The sequence below is a fragment of the Neoarius graeffei genome, chromosome 10 (genome assembly GCF_027579695.1).
Source record: "Neoarius graeffei isolate fNeoGra1 chromosome 10, fNeoGra1.pri, whole genome shotgun sequence".
In the NCBI taxonomy this organism is placed as follows: Eukaryota; Metazoa; Chordata; class Actinopteri; order Siluriformes; family Ariidae; genus Neoarius; species Neoarius graeffei.
The window spans coordinates 87536386-87558536 of record NC_083578.1 but is presented as its reverse complement, the minus strand read 5'-3'; the positions used below and the strand labels follow the sequence as shown (position 1 = coordinate 87558536).

The 22151-nt window shown below is 43.3% G+C and overlaps 1 protein-coding gene across 2 annotated transcripts in view; it reads left to right on the top strand.

The window, feature by feature from the left end:
• Positions 1–3836: 3836 nt before the first annotated feature.
• fcho1 (FCH and mu domain containing endocytic adaptor 1) overlaps positions 3837–22151 on the top strand; it is a 112963-nt gene continuing 94648 nt past the window's right edge. For both annotated transcript variants that reach the window (XM_060932533.1, XM_060932531.1), the window contains exon 1: positions 3837–3922. The gene's annotated coding sequence lies outside the window, so the exon portion shown is untranslated. The remainder of the gene's footprint in view (positions 3923–22151) is intronic.

Below are 22151 nucleotides of genomic sequence, written 5' to 3'. Positions count from 1 at the left end.
AAACCATTTCAAAATTCCGGGGGCGGGGTGGGGTGTGAAATAACGTAAATAACGGTAGGTAGAGATGAGATGAGCGCTTAGTATCTCTGTAGATAGATAATTGAATTTCAAAAATGTGTTTTAATAAATAATTCTTTTTAAAATAGGGGGGTAACTGGGGTGGCAAGACATATTTTTACAGTGGCAACTGCCACCTTTTGCCACCCCTTAAAACCGCGCCTGGACTCGTCACCTGGACCTGTATTCATTCCCCCATTAGTGAAAAATGATGAAAACAAAAGGATTATGTTTGTGTTTTAGATACAGCATGAGCAGATTGAATAAGAATATGAGTCCTGGGATGAGAACAGGACAGTATTTATGATTACAGCAGCAGCTCTTGGGTATTCAGGATATAAACGAATATGAATACAGATACAAATAGGAGGAGCATTTTTTTTTCGTTTTGTTGAATTTGAAGAAGAAAGAGACAGAGAGAGAGATTATTAGGTATCCTATTATCCATCACTGGTTTAACTCTTAATAGTGATCAGAGTGCAAGCACGGGCTCCGACAAAGCTAGGTATAGCTCTGAGGTCATGTAAATATTTTCAGTACTCGTCACAGTGTACGAGATCTCTCTAAAATCTCAAACGAGTTCAGTGACCTGTACGATAACACGTTTTCCATTTCAGATTGTACAGTGAAGATCCTCTTACGATAGACCTGTGATTAAAGACCGTTACTACGTTCTGTAGATGTCATCAGATTAGCATAAATGCAAACTTTTTACTTTAATGATTTTGCAGCACAGAATAACAAGTTACCATTTTACAAGAAATAATGATAAAAGAAAGAAAAAAATACAAATAACAGGTGCTGATGGGAGCCTGGAAACAGGAATAAATTTCCCTTAAATAAAGGCTACAAAAATAAATAAATAAATATATATATCCCATCATCTCATCATTCTCATTATCTCAAGCCGCTTTATCCTGTTCTACAGGGTCGCAGGCAAGCTGGAGCCTATCCCAGCTGACTACGGGCGAAAGGCGGGGTACACCCTGGACAAGTCGCCAGGTCATCACAGGGCTGACACATAGACACAGACAACCATTCACACTCACATTCACACCTACGCTCAATTTAGAGTCACCAGTTAACCTAACCTGCATGTCTTTGGACTGTGGGGGAAACCGGAGCACCCGGAGGAAACCCACGCGGACACGGGGAGAACATGCAAACTCCACACAGAAAGGCCCTCGCCGGCCCCGGGGCTCGAACCCAGGACCTTCTTGCTGTGAGGCGACAGCGCCAACCACTAAAAAATATATATATACATATATATATATATATATATATATATATATATATATTTTTTTTTTTTCTTTAAAGTAAGGAAAGGTAATAAATAAAATAAGTTGTCAATTTTTTAAAAATTTAATTAATTACAAAGGTTCTTCAAGTGACCTTGAGGTAACGAGGATGATGCGTTTTTCTGTCCCTGGGCGTTTCGTTCATTTTCACCATCACCACCACGGTATTTGTAGCTGTCATGTGAGTTTTGTGTCATCCTGTGGCATCCTCCTTTTGCTGGATTTTACGCCGGGACCAGACTACATGATGTTTTTGTCTTTCATGATGGTCACCATGTCAGATTAGACTATCATATCATATTGTCATAAATTCTTGCCGTGTCTTGGTTGGGAGACTGGAAACATTACCAGTTTGACTCTGACCAATCATCGTTCATGTCCTTGCATGACATTGGGGAGGAAGTTCAAGAAATTTTAAATCATGGCTATCAAGGAACACATTGTAGGAGTTATCAACTAGGTGAGACATACTAGATTTTTTGTTAAGGGGGGTGTCCCAGATGCCATATTGCTGTTCTTCAGTTATATCCCACGACAAGGCTGGCGTTCATATTCAGGCCTGATGCTGGGAATTTGTCAGCCAACAAATTCGTATCAAAATCTGTCTGAATTCATGTCGTCTGATCCCAGCAAACTGGCTACTCTAAATTGCCCAGGGGTGTGACCGTGATTGTGAATGGTTGTTTGTCTCTGTGTTAGCCCGGCGATAGGTTGGCGACCTGCCCTGGATGTACCCCGCAAGTCTTGGCTGAAGTTAGCTGGGACTGGCTCCAGATTCCCCCTGACCCTGATGGATAAGTGATATAGATAATGGATGGATGGATCCTGGCATTAGATGAATGTCATAGCAGCTCTGGGACTTTAATAAAAAACATTTCTCACACTGCTAGATGTTTGTCATCACCTGTATTCAGTTGCAATCAGCCGCTCACTTGGATGTTCCAAGGCCGCCGATCTCAATTCACAACCAAAGAAATTTTACGATGTGTAGCCTATTTTTTGTTTGCGAAAGCAATACCGAAAACCATGCAGTGTTAAAGTCTTTAGATATACAGCGAAAGTGCAAAATTATCATTGACGAATTTAACGCAGCATTAATATTCATATTAAACACAACATGATTAGGTGAGCGTTCCACAAAAAAAATTGCGTGACAATAAAGTCGACAAGTGATGATGATGATGATGATGATGTGGTGCTTATTCTTTTACAAAAGAAAATTTTGGGTACATCCTAATCTTTAAAGTAGGTGAGAACGTGATTGATAGCAAGCTTTACCACATCACAAAGTAGGCTACGGACCATGGACTGTACAACGCCATTTTCATTACCAAGCTCCTCCCATATTTTTTTCCAATCATTGTCTTTAAAGTCGTTATCGTTATCATTTTTGTTGCCTAGTTGTCAAACAGCGCTGGGTTTTGAGACACAAACTGAATGAGACGAAATATTAGAACAGTCCAACCGTAATGACAAATTGCACCATACGTGTAAAGACCTTCACTCACGTGCTATCACAACATCTCATCTCATTATCTCTAGCCACTTTATCCTGTTCTACAGGGTCGCAGGCAAGCTGGAGCCTATCCCAGCTGACTACGGGCGAAAGGCGGGGTACACCCTGGACAAGTCGCCAGGTCATCACAGGGCTGACACATAGACACAGACAACCATTCACACTCACATTCACACCTACGGTCAATTTAGAGTCACCAGTTAACCTAACCTGCATGTCTTTGGACTGTGGGGGAAACCGGAGCACCCGGAGGAAACCCACGCGGACACCATGCAAACTCTGCACAGAAGGGCCCTCGCCGGCCACGGGGCTCGAACCCAGACCTTCTTGCTGTGAGGCGACAGCGCTAACCACTACACCACTGTGCCGCCCTGCTATCACAGCATGTTTTACTGTAATTTAAATCTTAGTGTGGAATGTCATATGGTGTTTTTCCAAAATTAATATCCATTCATATGAACATGTCAAATTATGCTATTTTATTTATGTTATGTTTATGTAAGCACTCTTATTGATGTACAGTATGTATAAATGTCGATTTAATACTTCATTTGTGTTCCATTTTATCATTATTACCAGCCTAGAAGGCTTCATATAGTTTAATTGAAATTATTTATATTTTCATTTCTCTTCACAGATCACCTCAGTGAAGAATTTCTCATTAATATTCCAGGAAAAAAAAAACCCCAAACAATTATACTAAACCTACCCATTAGTTTCCGCCTCTTTCGATGACTGGCGTGTATTTTATCCAATAGCACTGCGTTGTAACAGGTGGGCGTTGTGCATGCGAACAAATTCGATATTCTATTGGCTCTTTCCTGGGCTTCAGAATCCCGCCTTTTGACGGTTGCCATGTCTTCCTCTGTGGCGAAGAACCGGCAGCGAATCATAAAGAAGGTGGGCGGGGACTTCTTGGACGCTGTCAGCAGCGCTCCGCTCGCGCTACTATCAGATCACATTAACCGCGGCTGTGTGTGTGGAGTCTTCTCCGTGTCCTTCTGAGGGGGGGGAAAATGAACAATATCGTCTTTATTCTTTCAACTAAAAGGTAAAATTGTGTTATTTTATCGTTTGAAATGCTGTAGGGTTTCTAAGGATGTATAAAAACATACATTTTGTTAATTTCATGTACATTTGCGGACTGTATGCTGATTTCCAACGTATATACGACCGGCTGAGTCCCAAATGGCTTCGTATTGATCAGGATAGTGCACTACGTAGTGTGCGCGTGACATTGATTTCTATCGTGCGTAGTGCGCTCGAGAAAGGGAGTCAGGCGCCATTTGGGACCGAGCTCGAGTCAATGGAGGTTTGGCTGAACTGTTTGATGAAGAAGCATTTATTTATTTATTTGTCATGTAAAAAAAAATTCTCCAGAAAACAGTTTATTCCTTATTTTCTTAACATAAACTGCGTTTGTTTAATATTATCCTGTATTTGTTGATGTTTTTAATGTGTTGCTTTAAGGCAGGAAGTTGCTCTGATGTGAAATTGTGAGGTACAGATGGATGCATGGTGGCTTTTGTTTGTTTGTTTGTTTGTTTAACCCTTGTATGGTGTTCGGGTCTGTGGAACCCTTTTTCATTTTTTATCAAAAGATACGATTAATTGTCTTTTTTTTTTTTTCCCAAACTCAGACTCCTTGGCCTTGGTTTATGTTCTGTGAAGAACACATCAGAACACATTTTCCATTACCACAGACTTTTTTTTTAATTACATGTAGGATGTTCTGGTCCACTGGACCCGGGGCGAATAAGTATGTGTGAGAGTTTGGTGTTTTCTGTCCCTGTCCTTCAAGCACCGACACCTGTCTGCCCTCACATTCCTGCACATTTTACCCTCCGTCTTGTAGGAACCAAGATAGAGGTTCCTGTAAATTGGGGGCGGGACACAATCTCATCTCATCTCATTATCTGTAGCCGCTTTATCCTGTTCTACAGGGTCGCAGGTGAGCTGGAGCCTATCCCAGCTGACTACGGGCGAAAGGCGGGGTACACCCTGGACAAGTCGCCAGGCGGGACACAATAAATATAGTAGGTTTTCGAATGTGCTAACTACAGTCGCCTTACAACAAGAAGGTTCTGGGTTCGAGCCTAGCAGCCGGCGAGGGCCTTTTTAGGACTGCAGTTGTCATGAAAAGGAAAAAGAGCTTCATTTGTCACATGCACACTTCAAGCACAGTGAGATTCATCCTCTGCATTTAACCCATCTGAAGCAGTGAGCACACGTACGTACCCAGAGCAGTGGGCAGCCATACTACAGCGCCCGGGGAGCAGTTAGGGGTTAAAGTGCATATCACGGGTAAATTCAGGAACAAGATCAATGTAATTCTCCTATTTTATATTGAACTTTGGTCAAATATCTGTTGCATTTTGTGCAATTTTTTTTACCTTGTGCAATACCGGAAAATTCAGTTAAAATCAAGCCATTTGAGGCGAATTGGGCTGCCTCTGAAAAAACTTTGCGTTTGGATTTCCCGCCAAATGTTGATTTTCGTGACGTCACGATATTTCATGACGCCTCTCTCTGAATCCTACGTCAGCGTTGGTTTGTTTATGAGAAAACAACCTAGTAGTCTCATCTCATTATCTCTAGCCGCTTTATCCTTCTACAGGGTCGCAGGCAGGCTGGAGCCTATCCCAGCTGACTACGGGCGAAAGGCGGGGTACACCCTGGACAAGTCGCCAGGTCATCACAGGGCTGACACATAGACACAGACAACCATTCACACTCACATTCACACCTACGGTCAATTTAGAGTCACCAGTTAACCTAACCTGCATGTCTTTGGACTGTGGGGGAAACCGGAGCACCCGGAGGAAACCCACGCGGACACGGGGAGAACATGCAAACTCTGCACAGAAAGGCCCTCGCCGGCCCCGGGGCTCGAACCCGGACCTTCTTGCTGTGAGGTGACCGCGCTAACCACTACACCACCGCGCCGCCCTTTTTCAGCGTTATCGTGTAATTATTAAAATGCTTAACAGATGTATCGTAGGAGGGTGTAGCAACACCAATCATGATGGGATTAGTACTCATCGTTTTCTAAAAGACCGGACAACGAGATAGAAATGGGAGTGCTTTGTGCAAGGCACCCAGAAAAACTGGCTACATGCTACAGACTAGAGCATCATATGCGGTGTTCACTTCACAAGGCCTGACGACTTTGAGAACTATTTGCAGTGGGAAATGGGCTTCACGAGGCAACTTGATCTGAAAAAAGACGCAGTTCCGTCCAGCGCTCAGGTGACAATTCCATATTTCAATGCCGACTAGCTGCTAAACTTGGTCTACACAGGCTGTGCACTGAAACCGTGCAAGCTCTCGCAAGCCTGCCGGCGCTTCTGCAGGTGACGTCACGAATTTGGCTCCAGACTCCATTGGGATTTTTCCAGACGCGTTTTTGTTTATTTTATTTTTTTCTGCTGTAGACAGATGGCCTTGTGCAAATTTACCCTTCTGGATGAGTGTGTAAAGGGACAGACTTTCATATTAAAAAAAAAAAAAACGAAATTGGTCCAGGATATGCACTTTAACCTAACTGCATGTCTTTGGACTGTGGGGGAAACCGGAGCACCTGGAGGAAACCCACGCAGACACGGGGAGAACATGCGAAATCCACACAGAAAGGCCCTCACTGGCTGCTGGGCTCGAACCCAGAACCTTCTTGCTGTGAGGTGACCATGCTAACCACTACACCACCGTACCGCTAATGAAACTGACTCAATGAAACTGACTTCATGTTAAAACTGTTAATGTTATAGTCATGTTGTCTGTTGTTGCGCAAATGAGGATGGGTTCCCTTTTGAGTCTGGTTCCTCTCGAGGTTTCTTCCTCATGTCGTCTGAGGGAGTTTTTCCTTGCTATGGTCACCACAGACTTTATCATTGGGAATAGATTAAGGATAAAATTAGCTCATATTTAATTCAAATTCTGTAAAGCTGCTTTGGGACAATGTCTGTCTGTCTGTTAAAAGCGCTATACAAACAAACTAAACTAAACTTTCTGTGTGGAGTTTGCATGTTCTCGCCGTGTCTGCATGGGTTTCCCCCACAGTTCAAAGACATGCGGTTAGGTTAATATGGGACGGCCTTGAGCGAGGCACCGAACTCGCAACTGCTCCCCAGGCGCTGTTAGCATGGCTGCCCACTGGTGGGTGGGTGTGTGTGTGGGTTTTTTTTTTTTTTCCCCTCACTGCTTCAGATGGGTTAAATGCAGAGAGGAATTTCACAAGTGTATGATGAATAAAGTTGTTCTTCCTCATCACAACTGATCAAAAGATTCTCTGCTCAGATGGCCTTGCAAATGATTTTGGGAGAGAGAGAGAGAAGCTTTTGATGTAGAGGAAGGAGTTTCAGAATGTGAGCAGCACATTTCTGAAAATTCAGAGTCTGACAGTGAGTTGAAGAAGAGGATGAGACGGAGCATCAGCCAGTACCGAAACAAAGACGAGCATGGGGATGTGTTGTATAGACCGACATGGTTACTGTAAGTGTTCAGCTTGTGTCGTGTAAACTGAACTGATTGGGTTCGATTTCTAATGAAATTCCAAGAAATAAAAATCAGTTGTTGCGAAAAACCTTGCTTAATTTGTAAATTTGAAGATAAACATCTTTTTTCCACTCGTATCTTGACTATAATTGATTTTGTAAAACTGCATTTTATTAAAAATCAAACCAAAAAACGAGTAGCACTTTTTTTAAATAAATGTAATCTAATAAAGGTAAAGGGCAAATATTAACCATATATGCTGTTTATATTGCTTGTAATTGGGGTGATGTAAACATCTGTTAAGTATTTAATGTAAAATCAAACCAAAATGCAGCAGGTCCACCGGACTCACGAACGCTGGCTGAGTAACAAACCACACAAGGGTCGATTTTATTTCCTAAACAGCGTCATCCTGTACAGAGTCAGTGCTGCAGCTCCATTTTAGGGACATCGCATTTAACATGGAGTGTTTGCTTTTGTAAATGGAGTAAAATCCAGTGTTTCTTTCTTTCTCTCTTTTTCTTTCCCTGTAACCTGGACTGGAGATTCAGGGTGGTTTAATATGGCCGTCCTATGATATCCCGATATTACAGTTAACAAGTGTGTAACGTGATGCACGAATACAGTGGACCAGTCGAGGGCTTTGACGGGGTCCAGGTTGGGACCAGATGGCCACTTTAATAGGAACTTGTTCTTGATTCTAAGATCCCTGTTCTTGGCTGCAGGAGTGGAACCCAATGTGCTCTTCTGCTGTTGCATGCTGAGATGCTTTTCTGCTCACCACGGTTGTTGCGAGTTACTATATCCTTCCTGGCAAAAAAAAAAAACTTGAACCAATCTATCCATTTTTCCTCTGACCTCTGTCACCGAGAGGGCTTATCATTTGTTTCCGCCCACAGAACTGTCGCTCGTTCACTCTGTGTGGGTTTTTTTTTTTTTTGCCCCATTCTGTCTGGAGACTGTTGCGTGTGAAAACCCCAGGAGATCAGTGATTTCTGAAATGCTCAAACCATCACCCATGCTACAGTGAAAGAAAGTTACACTTCTCTGAGATCATGATTTTTCCCATTCCAAGGTGGCACGGTGGTGTAGTGGTTAGCACTGTCGCCTCACAGCAAGAAGGTTCTGGGTTCGAGCCCAGTGGTCAGCAAGGGCCTTTCTGTGCGGAGTTTGCATGTTCTCCCCGTGTCTGCATGGGTTTCCTCTGGGTGCTCTGGTTTCCTCCACAGTCCAAAGACATGCAGGTTAGGCTAATTGGTGGCTCTAAATTGACCGTGAGTGTGAATAGTTGTTTGTCTCTATGTGTCAGCCCTGCGAGGACCTGGCGACTTGTCCATAGTCAGCTGGGATCAGCTCCAGCTTGCCCGTGACCCTATACAGGATAAGCGGTTACGGATAATGGACGGATGAATGGATGAATTTTTCTCATTCTGATGTTTGAAGTGAACATTAACTGATGTTCTTGATTGTGCTGCTGTCAAGGGATCAGCTGATTAGAGAACTGCATCAAACAGTAGGTGGATGGATGGGGGTTCCTACTAAAGTGGCCGGTGAGTGTGTATAATACGAATCCTTCAGAGTCGACGGTACTGATGGATCTGCGACGATGAGATATGACTTCACTTCTGAAGCAAACGATTTGAGATTTGATGATGCAACTAAACCTGCTACGATATAACGGTACGCATTCAATACTCAAGGCAACAATCCGATGCTTGAGGATATCTGAATCTGTGATGTACGATTAAATTTTAATCCTTAAGGCAATAATCTGATACGAGTACACGTTACATTCCATTACAGAAATTTAGCAGACGCTTAAATTTATCCAGAGCGACGTACAAGAAGTGCTGAACTTCTAAGCAAGAAAGTTCTACAGTAGTGCCAAATGAACAAGTGAGAGAATAACACCGAGTGTAATATCCTGTTGAAGTACCAGCACTCTGGGGAAACAAACCAACCATGCAGATGAGCTGATAAAGTCCAACTAACTGAGTCATCATGAGCAGGCGAGACAGTACACAGCCTGGGTTGGTCAAGACCGTTACACGATTACGCAGTGGAGAGGTGCAGCTTGAAGAGGGGAGTCTTCATTCCGCGCTTGAAGGTGGTCAGGGAGTCGGCAGTTCTGACCTCAATGGGAAGGTCGTTCCACCAACAGGGAGCCAGAACAGACAGGTTTTGAGTGAGAGCTGGGCAGGAGCAGCGTGGAGAGAAGAGGAGGATGGGTCAGGCGACCGGTAGTAGCAGAGCGTAAGGATCTGGCTGGCGTGTAGGGTCGGATCAGTCTCTTGAAGGTATTCAGGACCTGACCCCTTGACTGCCTGGTACGCTCGCACCAGTGTCTTAAATTTGATGCAAGCTGCGACATGCAGCCAGTGAGCAGAGGAGGAACAAGGAAGTGAAATTGAACCAATAAATCGGCTACAATACGATTTCGATCCTTAAAGCAACTAATTGAAATTTGACCAGACCACTAAATCTGGTATGATAAGAAGTGAAATTAAATTCAATATCAAGCCAAGAGTTTAGAGTTTATTGTGATACCCAGGGTATCTCCAAGGTTCGTAAACCTAAATAATACAAAATGCAAATGTTTACGTTATATCAAATAAAAGGAGTATCTGTTAAAAAGGTATCTGGGGTCTGAATTAGTTAAAGCGTCCCATGCAATCGATGGATTTCCTTTCTGAATATCGGAGACTGACTAGACGTGTGTTGGTGGCGTGTTCCAAAGTGTTCCTGCTCTATATGTAAACATGCATCCTTTTCTTACTTTTAGTTTTTAATTTTGGTCGAGTGAAGTTGTATATAGATTGTCCTTGTAGAATTATTACCTCGCCCGGGATGGAGTCCACCAGGGGGCGAGGTATTGTTTTCGGTCAGATTTGTTTGTTAACGATATTGCGCGAAAACGGCCGGATCGATCTTCATGAAACTTTCAGGATAGATGGGCGTTGGTCTCAAATAGAACCTTCATTTTGAGGGTCATCTGGTCAAGGTCACCAAAAAGGTCAAAATTGTTTTGCTGTGGCTCCTGCCTCATGTAGAGGCGTTAGCCACTACATCATCGTGCTGTAAGAGTGTAACAGTCGCGCACTGCGCATGTGCATACACGTGTTCCGATTAAAATGGCCGGTGAGTGTATACAATCCTGTTCACCATTCGAAATAAATGGACTAAAGAAATGGCCTTCAGACATGTTTATGCTTATTACAGAGGGAAAGTGCGTTCCACTGAGCTCTAGCGCCGGGCCGTTTCCGGGAAATAAGAGTTTGGGTCATGGTGACGTCTGTGTGTCAGCCTCGGTTCGGAGGTTTCGGTTTCGAAAACTGTAAGAGTAGAATAACAAAGTACAGACACTTGGTTTATTTTACTCCTGTTTTTAAAAAAAAAAAAAAAAAAAAAAAAAAGGACCCATGGCATGGTGGTTTGTTGATGCTTTAAACGGGCTCGTGGAGGTTTCCGGATGTTATATCCGCAGCCTTTCTCGAAATGAACCCTCGGCACGTAGATATAGCCTCCTGGGAGAAAGCCCCATTTCAGCACTTTTCCCAGTGCGTCGTTTTGCTAATGAGAAGCATGGAGGCGGGGAAGGGTAGAGGGTGGGGGCGGGTCTTATCATTAATATTCATGACATGTAAACGTGTTAACTCTGATTGGCTAACAGCACTGTGACGCTACCTCCAGTGGGTCAGAACAAGCGGATGTGGGTGTCTTACTATGGCGAGAGAGAAGGAACAAACCGCGAAGGGAAAAATACCACGCGCTGACGTCATTAAGGTGCGACGCAAGGAAATAAAATAAATTCAACAACCGTTTGGGTTTTTACTGAACAAACAAATAAAATGAATGAGTGACTTAAAAAAAAGAATGTGGGTGTCTTTGTAAAAACTGTTTTGATTGGCTATTATAACAGAGCATGCTGCATGCTTTTTGGTTTTGTAGCGCAGAGTACCTGGCTAACTGCAGGAAGCGGTTAGCTGCACAGCTAATGTAGCCATTGCAAGGCTAACATGGCACCGATTTTAAAACACGTCAAAACGACCAGTTATACACTTATTTGTTCGGTGTTTGTGGCTGATGCGGCAGGGATGCTTGGTACGGACCCAGGCTTCAGTGACAGTTGATGTGCAAAACCTGCCCTGTACTGTCCCAAGTTGTGGAAACATTCCTCAGGAAAATGCTTCTGACAAACATAAACCGTCTTAGGTAGACTCGACGGCGTATTATTGGAGTAAATAAAATTAAGCCACTGCGTCTTCAGGGGCTCTCCCGTCGGCAGTAAAAACAGACTCTTTTCTGTGTTGTCACATCCATGTACAGCGCAACTTCCATGTTTCGCTCGCTTAGGTGATGCCATGTTGTGTCCTCCCTCTATGGTCTCCTCACTACAACTGGGTGGGCAATTCATACAGTGGGTGGGAATCCGGGGGGGATCATCTCCCTTGCTGACGTAGTAAAGGGAAGAGCTTATCAACGCGCCGTTTTGACGCGCCATTCTCAAACATTGGGCATAATTTGGTTTACACATTATGAAATTTCTAGCCACTGGGGTGACTTAAGAAGGTCAGAGGAACTCATTTTAACGTTAAAAAACCTCAGAAAGTGAAAATTTCATGCCATGGGACCTTTCAAATTTTTTAAAAAATTGTTTATTTTTGGATTACGCTTCATTTTTGTGGCTACTGTTTCAGAGTAAATATATATGCTATATTTACCATATGAGCATGGGATCAGAAAACCTATTTTATTTATAAGCAGTGGACCCATAGGGCCCCCCCCCCCCCCCCCCCCCTTCTTCCCCAAATGATATCTTCCTTCATATTCATCACAAGTGTTACCGGGCGAGGTTTGTTTTGCCTCAGAACACTTATGAACTGTGTTTACCGGGACCAGAACTTTGTGGATGTTTTTTGATTCCATGATCAGATATTTGAGAATACTACATAAAGATATAATTTCGATCCTTAAGGCAACAGTCTGACATTTATTGATTAGACTGCTAAATCAGCTACGATACGATATGATAGTTTCACTTCTTAAGGTTTGATATTTGATGATGCCGCTGAATCTACAATGATACGATAAGATTCAGTATCAGTGGTCCAGTATTTGGTTAGCCTGGGCCCGCTCATCCTAAGCGTGACGCAGCACGAGGGCCTGTTGCGAGCTTAGTCTGGCCAGGCAAGCTATCTACAGCTCTTCCAAGCTCCCGAAAAATCGGGAGCCAATCAACTTTGAGCATCTCCAACGGCCCTGGGTAGAGGCGTGTTCAAGGCAGTGACGTAGTAGAACTGCGACCGGAAGCCATAGATTGTTTACAGAATCTATGCCGGAAGTGCTTCATTCACTAGAAACATTACGAACATGGAGCAAGTTCTCACTGAAAATGGAGCAAAGAGCAGCCCTGGAGGTATTTATTGAAAGGAAGGACGTTTTTGGTAAGAGTTTAATCTACCAGTTAGCCCCGTCGTGTCACATACGTCAGAGGAAAGAGTGATGTGATTGGTTTAAGCTTCGTCACAGCCTTTTCTGGCTTCGACCAGTAGCAAACTGAGGCATTTCAGGGAGGCGGGTCAACCACGCACTTTGGGAAACGGTTGGGCTTAATATTTTTGCCAGACCAAATGCTCGCAGAGCCTTGAAGTCGCGTTAGCCAGACTAGTATTTGGTGGTCCTTCAGAATCTGCTCCGATATCAATATCAAAGTCAGTATGTGACGATATCACTGAATATGATTCATTTTCAATCCTTAAGGCAGCAATCTGATATTTTAGATAGGTACACTCTCTGTACGCACACGTTTTCCCTCTATTTGTGGAGATTTAATTCTGATTACTTGCTTCAAAACGTGATCTTGTTCATCGTGGACTGTCTTTAATCCAGTACAGATTTGTGTTTTTTTTTTTTTTTTTTAACCTGGAGCCTTTTCCTTAAACTAGTCCAGTTGGTGTAAAAAGTGTGGCATTGGCAACCTTGGGACTGGTATCACATTTCAAAAAAGACTGTTAAAAATAAACAGGTCTAACAGGTACCATGTGTTCTGATTATTAAATTTGCTGGTCACGTTATTTACTGTTGATTATAATGATATTTTGTTTATACAACAGTGCTGTTGAAACCATGATTGTTTTTTTGGTTACACACAAATTAAAGGTTATCGTTACTATAGTAACAGCTCATTCGCATTCATGTATGGCGGACGGGCTGCTCGATATAATCTAATACTAAAACCGATATGGTTTGGAATCCTGTAAGGCCATTATTTAAAAAAATGTTCTGTTTCCGGTCCACCGGCCAGGTGAGTGCCGTTTGTGTGGTTGAAATTTTTTTTTTTAACGCCGTTTTTTCGACATTTTTTTTCAGGTTCGTAAATCTAAAATTGAACTTGACATTTACGCATTCCACGCAGAATATAGAATCGAATCAGCTCTGCGCATGCACCGTGCGGTACAAAAAAATGGCAGCCACCATGAAGGAAGGAGATCTGGAGTTTTCAAACATTTGCTTAAGTGTGAAATCGCAAAATGGTATTCTAGCGAACAACAAAAGAGTAAAGATTCAGAAAAACAAATCATTCAGTGATCATTTTAATAGTGTAATTTTATCCGGACTAGGCCTAACGGTCGATTTGGAACTACAAAAAGTCCGTGTGTCGGACCATCACAAACCGTTACTGGAAAATTCGTTTGATCTTGATCCATCTGAGATGTTACAAACAGCTTTTGAGTTATCTCATCTCATTATCTGTAGCAGCTTTATCCTGTTCTACAGGGTCGCAGGCAAGCTGGAGCCTATCCCAGCTGACTACGGGCGAGAGGCGGGGTACACCCTGGACAAGTCGCCAGGTCATCACAGGGCTGACACATAGACACAGACAACCATTCACACTCACATTCACACCTACGGTCAATTTAGAGTCACCAGTTAACCTAACCTGCATGTCTTTGGGGGAAACCGGAGCACCCGGAGGAAACCCACGCGGACACGGGGAGAACATGCAAACTCCACACAGAAAGGCCCTCGCCGGCCACGGGGCTCGAACCCAGGACCTTCTTGCTGTGAGGCGACAGCGCTAACCACTACACCACCGTGCCGCCGCTTTTGAGTTTTATGTGAAATTCATTACCTACTTTGTTAATGACCCTGACAGATCTGTAGGAGAACCTAATGGATCTATTCAAAATGAGAACGGAACTGAACAAAAAAATGCGTTTATGGAACTAATGCACGTTGGCTGGACAGAATTAAAAACTGTCTGTAGCAAATAAAGTTTTTGTACAAGTTTCAGTTGATTAAACTGTTATATTTTATTAAATGTGTCTGCTTTTGTAATAAAGTACTGAAAGAAAAAGCAAATACAGCATTGCGATTTCTTATCTAATATACCGTATTTTCTGGACTATAGAGAGCACCTGTATATAAGCCGCATCCGCTCTATTTTTAAAAAAAATTTTTAAAAAAAGATATACAAGCCGCACCGGGCTATAAGCCGCAGATATGTGTTGAAAAATTAGATATTTACTGCATGTACAGAACGATTTTGTACTGTAAATGTACATGTATGTACCTGAACAGATTCTTTCCGAACAGTGCCTTTTAACACGGCAGCAACTTTGCTGATTAAAACGGAACAGAACCAAGAGAAAATAACCGGTATTTATTTACCTTCATTTCTCCTGTGTTTGAAACCACAAGTCACTTTAATCATCTTCGCTGGATTTGAAAATAATTACCAGTTAGTAATTTGTCGTGCGTGTTCTATCTGCTAAAGATCTGCTAATTCTTCTTTGCATTGATTTTTCGTCTATCTTATTTTTGATTCTACTTCCGGTTAGAGCGCCCCTAGCGGTGGAAGAAAAATCCACAGAATAGCCGCACCTTTGTATAAGCCGCATGGTTCAAAACCTAGGAAAAAAGTAGCGGCTTATAGTCCAGAAAATACGGTATATAAAAATCCCTCCCTCCCTAATTTTTTTTTTTTTTTTTTTGCTCACCCGGTGGACAGGAAACGGATTTTTTTTTTTAAGGATGGCCTAAGTTAAGCCTAGGGTTTTGTTTATTTGTGAAAATCGGAGATTTTTGCAAGTATGTTGATTTTATCCGTTTGCTTGTTGGTGCACTAGCATCGTCATTTCTTGACCAATCTTCACCAAAATGCACAGACAGGACAACTCTCACTAAATTCACACAAAGGCATCACTAGTTTTTGGTGAGTCAAGGTCAAAGGTCACCAAGGTCAAATCTTGTAAAAAAAAAAAAAGCCTAACTGGTCATAACTTCGGTTTCTTTGTGATTTTCGCAAGTATTGTGTTCTGCATGACTTTGTGTGGGTTTTCTTTTTTTTGGGGGGGGGGAGCATCTTCAGTGTCAGTAAGTTTTCCGACACGTGAGCGTCTACAGCAGGGGTGTTCAAATTGATCCATCAAGGGCCGTGTGGCTGCAGGTTTTCATTCCAGCCATGCAGCAGCACACCTGACTTGGCTCATTCAATCAACTGACCTGTCTTCACACAGTCAAATACTTGCAGCCACACCCACCCTTGATTAAAGGGTGGGTGTGTCAGTTGATTGAATAAGCCAAATCAGGGTGCTGCTGCATGGCTGGAATGAAAACCTGCAGCCACACGGCCCTTTATGGATCAATTTGAACACCCCTGGTCTACAGGATGTCGCCGTTTCTTCATAACATGCTGCAGGTTTTCCAGTAACTCAGAAAACGACTCTGTCGCTGTAAGTGATTTTGATTAGGAGTGAACTTGTTACTTATGGACATTCCAGGACATGCGTAACTAGGGATGTTAACCGATGACCGTTTGACCGATTCAACGTCAACCGGTTAATTTTTTTTTTTTTGGTTGTCGGTTAAGCTAGAGACAATTCCCCTGTGGGAAATTGTGAGAGTGATGCAGTGCGCGTAGCAGTCGCTATAGCAGGAGCTGCACTGAACTGTGTGAATGTGTCTCTCTGAGAGGGAGCAGCCCCTCCCTCGTGTGTGTATGAGAGAGAGGGAGCAGCCCCTCCCTCGTGTGTGTGTGTGAGAGAGCGAGCAGCCCCTCTCCCATCCGCGCGCTGCGAGCAGAGACACGGAGTGTGAAATTTGTTTTTTTTAAGAGTGTTTAATTATTTTTAAGTTTTAATTCTGTATTAAAATTACTAAACAAGCAAACACCACCACAGTCCACGAAACACAGGAAGCACGAGAAGAAAACAGTAAATCAGAAAGCCGCGCACACCTGCGCAGCTTCCGCGAAAACATGCACAGCCCTCCGACCCACTGCCCCCCCCCCCCACACACACACACACACACACCTCCCACGCCTCATGGACCGCAACGGCACCTGCCCACTTAGTAATTTTAATACAGAATTTACTCTGATGAAATTATTCAGACGCTCCAACGCCCCCCCCCCCCCCCCCAAAAAAAAAAAAAAAGAAATCGGATCTGCACGATTCAGCCGTGAAAAAGGCGGCATCCGCCAAAAGGCGTGCCGTTTGCATCCCTGTTTAAACTCATAAGTTAACCGGCTAATGAGGCTCGGTGGTCGGTCAAGATTTTTTTTAGTTTTCGCCATCCCTATGTATAACTATAAACCACAGCAACGTCGTCGTATTTAATTCATCGAAAGTAGCTAGTCATCGTAAAATTACCATAGTACAAGAAAAATAAAACGAGCAAAGCTTTCTCCCTAAAAAAGTGGAAGGATCATGACCAGACTCTATAAGGACGTTAAATATCACGACTTATCAAACATTTGATTTATTGTCCAGGACGAATTCATTCAGTTGTACAATGAAAGAGTTTTATGATTGTTTATTTGCTCATTGTGGTCCTTATGGTTTAAATATGAAACATGATTGTGTTGGAATGACGCTTTTTGTCAAGAAAGTACATACATGTTATTTACCAGCTGGGAGGGCCGTATCGTGAAATACCGTGACCGAGGTCTTGAAAGTACTGAGCGAGGCCCTCTGGGCCGAGGTCACGGTATTTCACCATACCGACCGACCTTAAGCTGGTAAATAATATATTTATTTTTTCTTTACCAAATTCTAACAGAAAACGAGAGCGCCCGAAAGGGAAAACCGAGCCGAGCCGCCATTTTGAATCCTCGTTCACGGCTGTAATGCAAATTGCTTCCTCCTCGGTATACAAGTGCACTTCCATGGCAGGGAAAAAAAAACTACATTTTGCCGCCTATGTAGTCCCCTATTTATACAAAATTGAGTCATTCAGGATTCAGCCATGTTTTTGCTTGGCGTTAGCTACAGTTAGAGGTTTTTAGCTTTCTCCTGAAATTTTTATTTTTTCTTCCTCAGGGTAGTAAAACTCACTTTCGCTGTGAACACTGTCGTTATCGCTATCCATGCTGTAAAATTAATGCTATTATACTGAGAAATGCTGGCAAAAATGTATGAGTTTTGATAATCTTAAGTCTTATTTAAAAAAAATAAAAAAGATAAATGTTGACAAAAAATGCTACAGTGTTTGTTGTGAACAAGCGAGTCGCCAGAGGTCCGTAACTGGGGTCCATATCGTAGGATACGGACCCGCTCGCCAGCCAGTCAGAGCGCGGGACTTGATGGAAACCGGGCCGTGAAAAAAATTATTGTTCTTACTTTCTCATATTAAGCTCTTGGTTATTAGATGGTTTGATTTGAATCCAAACTTCTGTAAATCAAAAACGAAGAAATGGAAAAGGCTCCAGGTTCAGTCTGATAAATCCAAATAACCAGAATGTTCTTGAACAAATTTAAATAACGAACCTAAAATGTAAATAGTGTTTGAGGAATAAATCTATTCGGACAGAATGTGCAGTTTATTTTATTTATTTTCATTTTCTTTTACAATTCTCTGGCTGTCTAGCATTCTTAATTGAGTCACGTACGCACGGTGAGGATTTAATAATGGAGTCACATGCGTGGGTATTCAGTATTCAACTTGGATATAACTCTCTTGACGTGTTCAGAAGTTATATTAGAGTTGCGCGCGCTGGGCGGAGTTTGAGTTACGGAATCAAACAGCAAGATGTCATGCTGAAATTTACAGAAAGACAAATTCAGCACGTAAATGTGACTATTTAAATAAGTTTTATTTATTTTACTGCTGCAGTGGGCTGCGCCATTGCTTCCTGTCCTGCGCTGCCTCCTCAAATGAGAGACCTGATTCCTGTAAGTCTCTTGAGACCACGTCGCCCCATCGCATGCGTTGCCTGCCTGAATGACGCCATCCTGATGGTAACCAATGGAGCAAGCGGCGCGGTAAGCGTGTTAAAGGCATGCGTATGACGTGGCCGAGCCATGATAGCCGTTTCTGTCGCAGGGTGTTAATTAGGGGAGCCTGACCAGTTCTTTCAAAGATCTCTGCGTTTGAGATGTGGTCTCTCAGGACACACCAAGAACTCTGCGACGGCATCTAGTATGAAAAGCCACTAAGCGCTTCTCTTCTAAGTAATAATAATGTTTTAAGTAAAATTCATCTCATCTCATTATCTGTAGCCGCTTTATCCTGTTCTGCAGGGTCGCAGGCAAGCTGGAGCCTATCCCAGCTGACTACGGGCGAAAGGCGGGGTACACCCTGGACAAGTCGCCAGGTCATCACAGGGCTGACACATAGGCCAAGTTTACATTAGACCGTATCTGTCTCGTTTTCTTCGCGGATGCACTGTCCGTTTACATTAAAACGCCTGGAAACGCCGGGAAACGGGAATCCGCCAGGGTCCACGTATTCAATCTAGATCGTGTCTGGTCCGGTGCTGTGTAAACATTGAGAATACGCGGATACGCTGTGCTGAGCTCTAGCTGGCGTCATCATTGGACAACGTCACTGTGACATCCACCTTCCTGATTCGCTGGCGTTGGTCATGTGACGTGACTGCTGAAAAACGGCGCGGACTTCCGCCTTGTATCACCTTTCATTAAAGAGTATAAAAGTATGAAAATACTGCAAATACTGATGCAAATACTGCCCATTGTGTAGTTATGATGGTCTTTAGGCTTGCCATCCTTCCACTTGCAAGTGGTAAGTGATATGCACTGGGATCTCACACACAGCGGCTCAGTCCCGAATCACTGCTCGTGCGCTTCACTCGCGCGCTCTGTGAGCTGCGCAGGGCCGGAGTGCGCACCCTCCAGAGGGCACTCGCTGTTCAGGGCGGAGTGATTTGGAGCGCAGGATGCCTGCGGAGCCGAGCGTATCCGTGTATTGGTGTTGCTGTGTGCACACTAATCGTTTTAAAAACGTTAATCTGATGATCCGCTGATACGGTCTAATGTAAACCCCACCATAGACACAGACAACCATTCACACTCACATTCACACTTACGGTCAATTTAGAGTCACCAGTTAACCTAACCTGCATGTCTTTGGACTGTGGGGGAAACCGGAGCACCCGGAGGAAACCCACGCGGACACAGGGAGAACATGCAAACTCCGCACAGAAAGGCCCTCGCCGGCCCCGGGGCTCAAACCCGGACCTTCTTGCTGTGAGACGACAGCGCTAACCACTACACCACCGTGCCACCCTTTAAGTAAAATTTACTTAATTAAAATGTTAAGTAATGAAGACTGAATTATTGTTGGATAAATATAAGGAGCATCTGTTAAAGCATGGCACGACGAGCTGCTTTTACACAGAACAAGGAACAAGTTGTTCCTGGAATAAGTTGCCCCGGTGCAACTGACCATCGAAACAGTTTGTTCCAGGAAAAATTCCACACCAGTGGGTGCAGCTTGTTCTGGAACATCTTGTTCCAGGTGCAACTTGTTCCTGCTTACCATCTAAACACAATCGGTGGCAAGTAGGAGGGGCTTACATGCTCATTTGGGTCATTTATCATCCAGACAAGACCGCTCAGCAGCAAATTCAGCCATCCGTTTGTCTCGAGTGCTTTTCCTGGTCAACCTTCTCCACCTTTAAACGATGGAGTTGAGTGATTTTCCCAAACCAATCGCACTGATGCCTGGACTAAAGAACAAGTTCTTACCCTCCTCCAGTTGTGTGGAGATGCAGATACCCGGTTGGGTTTGGAGAAATCGGGCCGTGATGAGCCGATTTACCGCCCAGTCACTGAGCGTTTAAACGTAAACGAGCAGCGAGAGGACAATAAAGCGAATTAAAAACGAGCTTTTGATCACCGATTTGCACACGGACACTTGTGTCCTGTCTCACCTCCGGTTTGCCACTAATGAAGTGCGAGCGTAAATATGAAGGAAAGTGGGTGTAACCTGTTCCCACTATCCATGTAAAAGCAGCTTTAGATCATCCTTCAAACCATGGGGGTGTTGTGTGTTTTTTTTTTTTTTTCCTTTACATCCAAGTCTGTCAAATAAACACGTGTTTTGTTTTGTTTGCTTTTCTTCGATTAATCTAAAATGGCGAGTTAAAAGGCGATAATCAACTTCCTTCCACGCACACATTACGATTTGATATCTCGTGGCAACGTTAAATTTTTGTTAATGTAGTTGACGATGTGTTGAATGTGAATGCTAAGTGCTACTACAGTGTGCTCGATCAAATGCTGTTTTGTGTTTACAGTATTTGACTCCATCTTTAGTCTTAATTTTTTTCCTTTTAATTGTCTTTGCTTTTATGTTTCCCACTGAACAGAAAAATGGGAAAGAAACTCAATTTTGTTCTTCAATCCATATTTATCCTTCCCCCCCCCCCCCCCCCCCCCCCCCCCTTCCCGGTAGTGCTGTGTACCGGTATGCCGAACCGGTACTGGACTTGTAAAAAGCTTCGGGTCAAGCCCGGTTAAAACCAGAACGTCGGGAACCGGTACTTGGACTTGCAAAAAAACCTAGCACTTGCGTATATTCTCCTTTTTGTTCTAAACCTTCCATAGATCGAGAAATTTGCGCTGAGAAAAGACAAAAAACATCGTGTTGGCTTCTGATATGGCGGCCATTACTGAACTCACGAAGTCTCGCAAAATGTCGCAACTGCTCGCGAGATCTGTGTGACGTCAAGGGAAGCTAGCGATGTGATTGGCTTAGACACAGCGTGGGCTGCCGTGGTCGCCATATTGGATATTTGGTAGTTTAGCTAACTCCTTTGTTTGGTCTATGGCGTCATGGGTCATGTAAACACAATGCCGCGGGGCTTTAAATCCAGTAAGGTGTGGGAGCATGTGACGAAACTGCCGCCAGATACTGCGAAGTGTAACCTGTGTATAGTAGTGTAATGCGTATAGTCTACTCTACACTCTACCTTTCAGCAAAGTTTTAGGGATTTAGGCTCCGTCAGCTCAGGGACTGTTTGGTAAATGAAATAAATGTTTGTACTTTGTAAGTAGTTCACTGTAGTTGCTGTCATAAGGCTAAGAAAAAATAATTGTTTGTTTCCGGTTACCCGACCGACCGTTTAAAAAATGCCCCTACCCTAGACTTTTTTGTTAGATGTTTAAAAAAAAAATTTATTTTCGCCGACCAACAATAAATTTTGAAAAAAAAAAATATCTGCGTTACGATTTGCATAATATTTGTCGATCTGACAAGTGACTAATTCTAAAACGCATATATCAGACAAGAAACACTCATTGATTTCTCACGGCCTCAATCTGACGTCATGACCTCTTTCCGGGAAACTCCGGCTTGTGTTGTACACAACGCTAGGAATCATGGCGGCCAACGAAGTGTTCTCGATTACCGTGATCGGTTGCGACCACACGGAAGATTGTAAGACAATAAGGCTACGTTCACACTGCAGGCTGAAGTGACTCAAATCCGATCTTTTCGCCCATATGTGACCTGTATCCGATCTTTTATTGACAGTATGAACG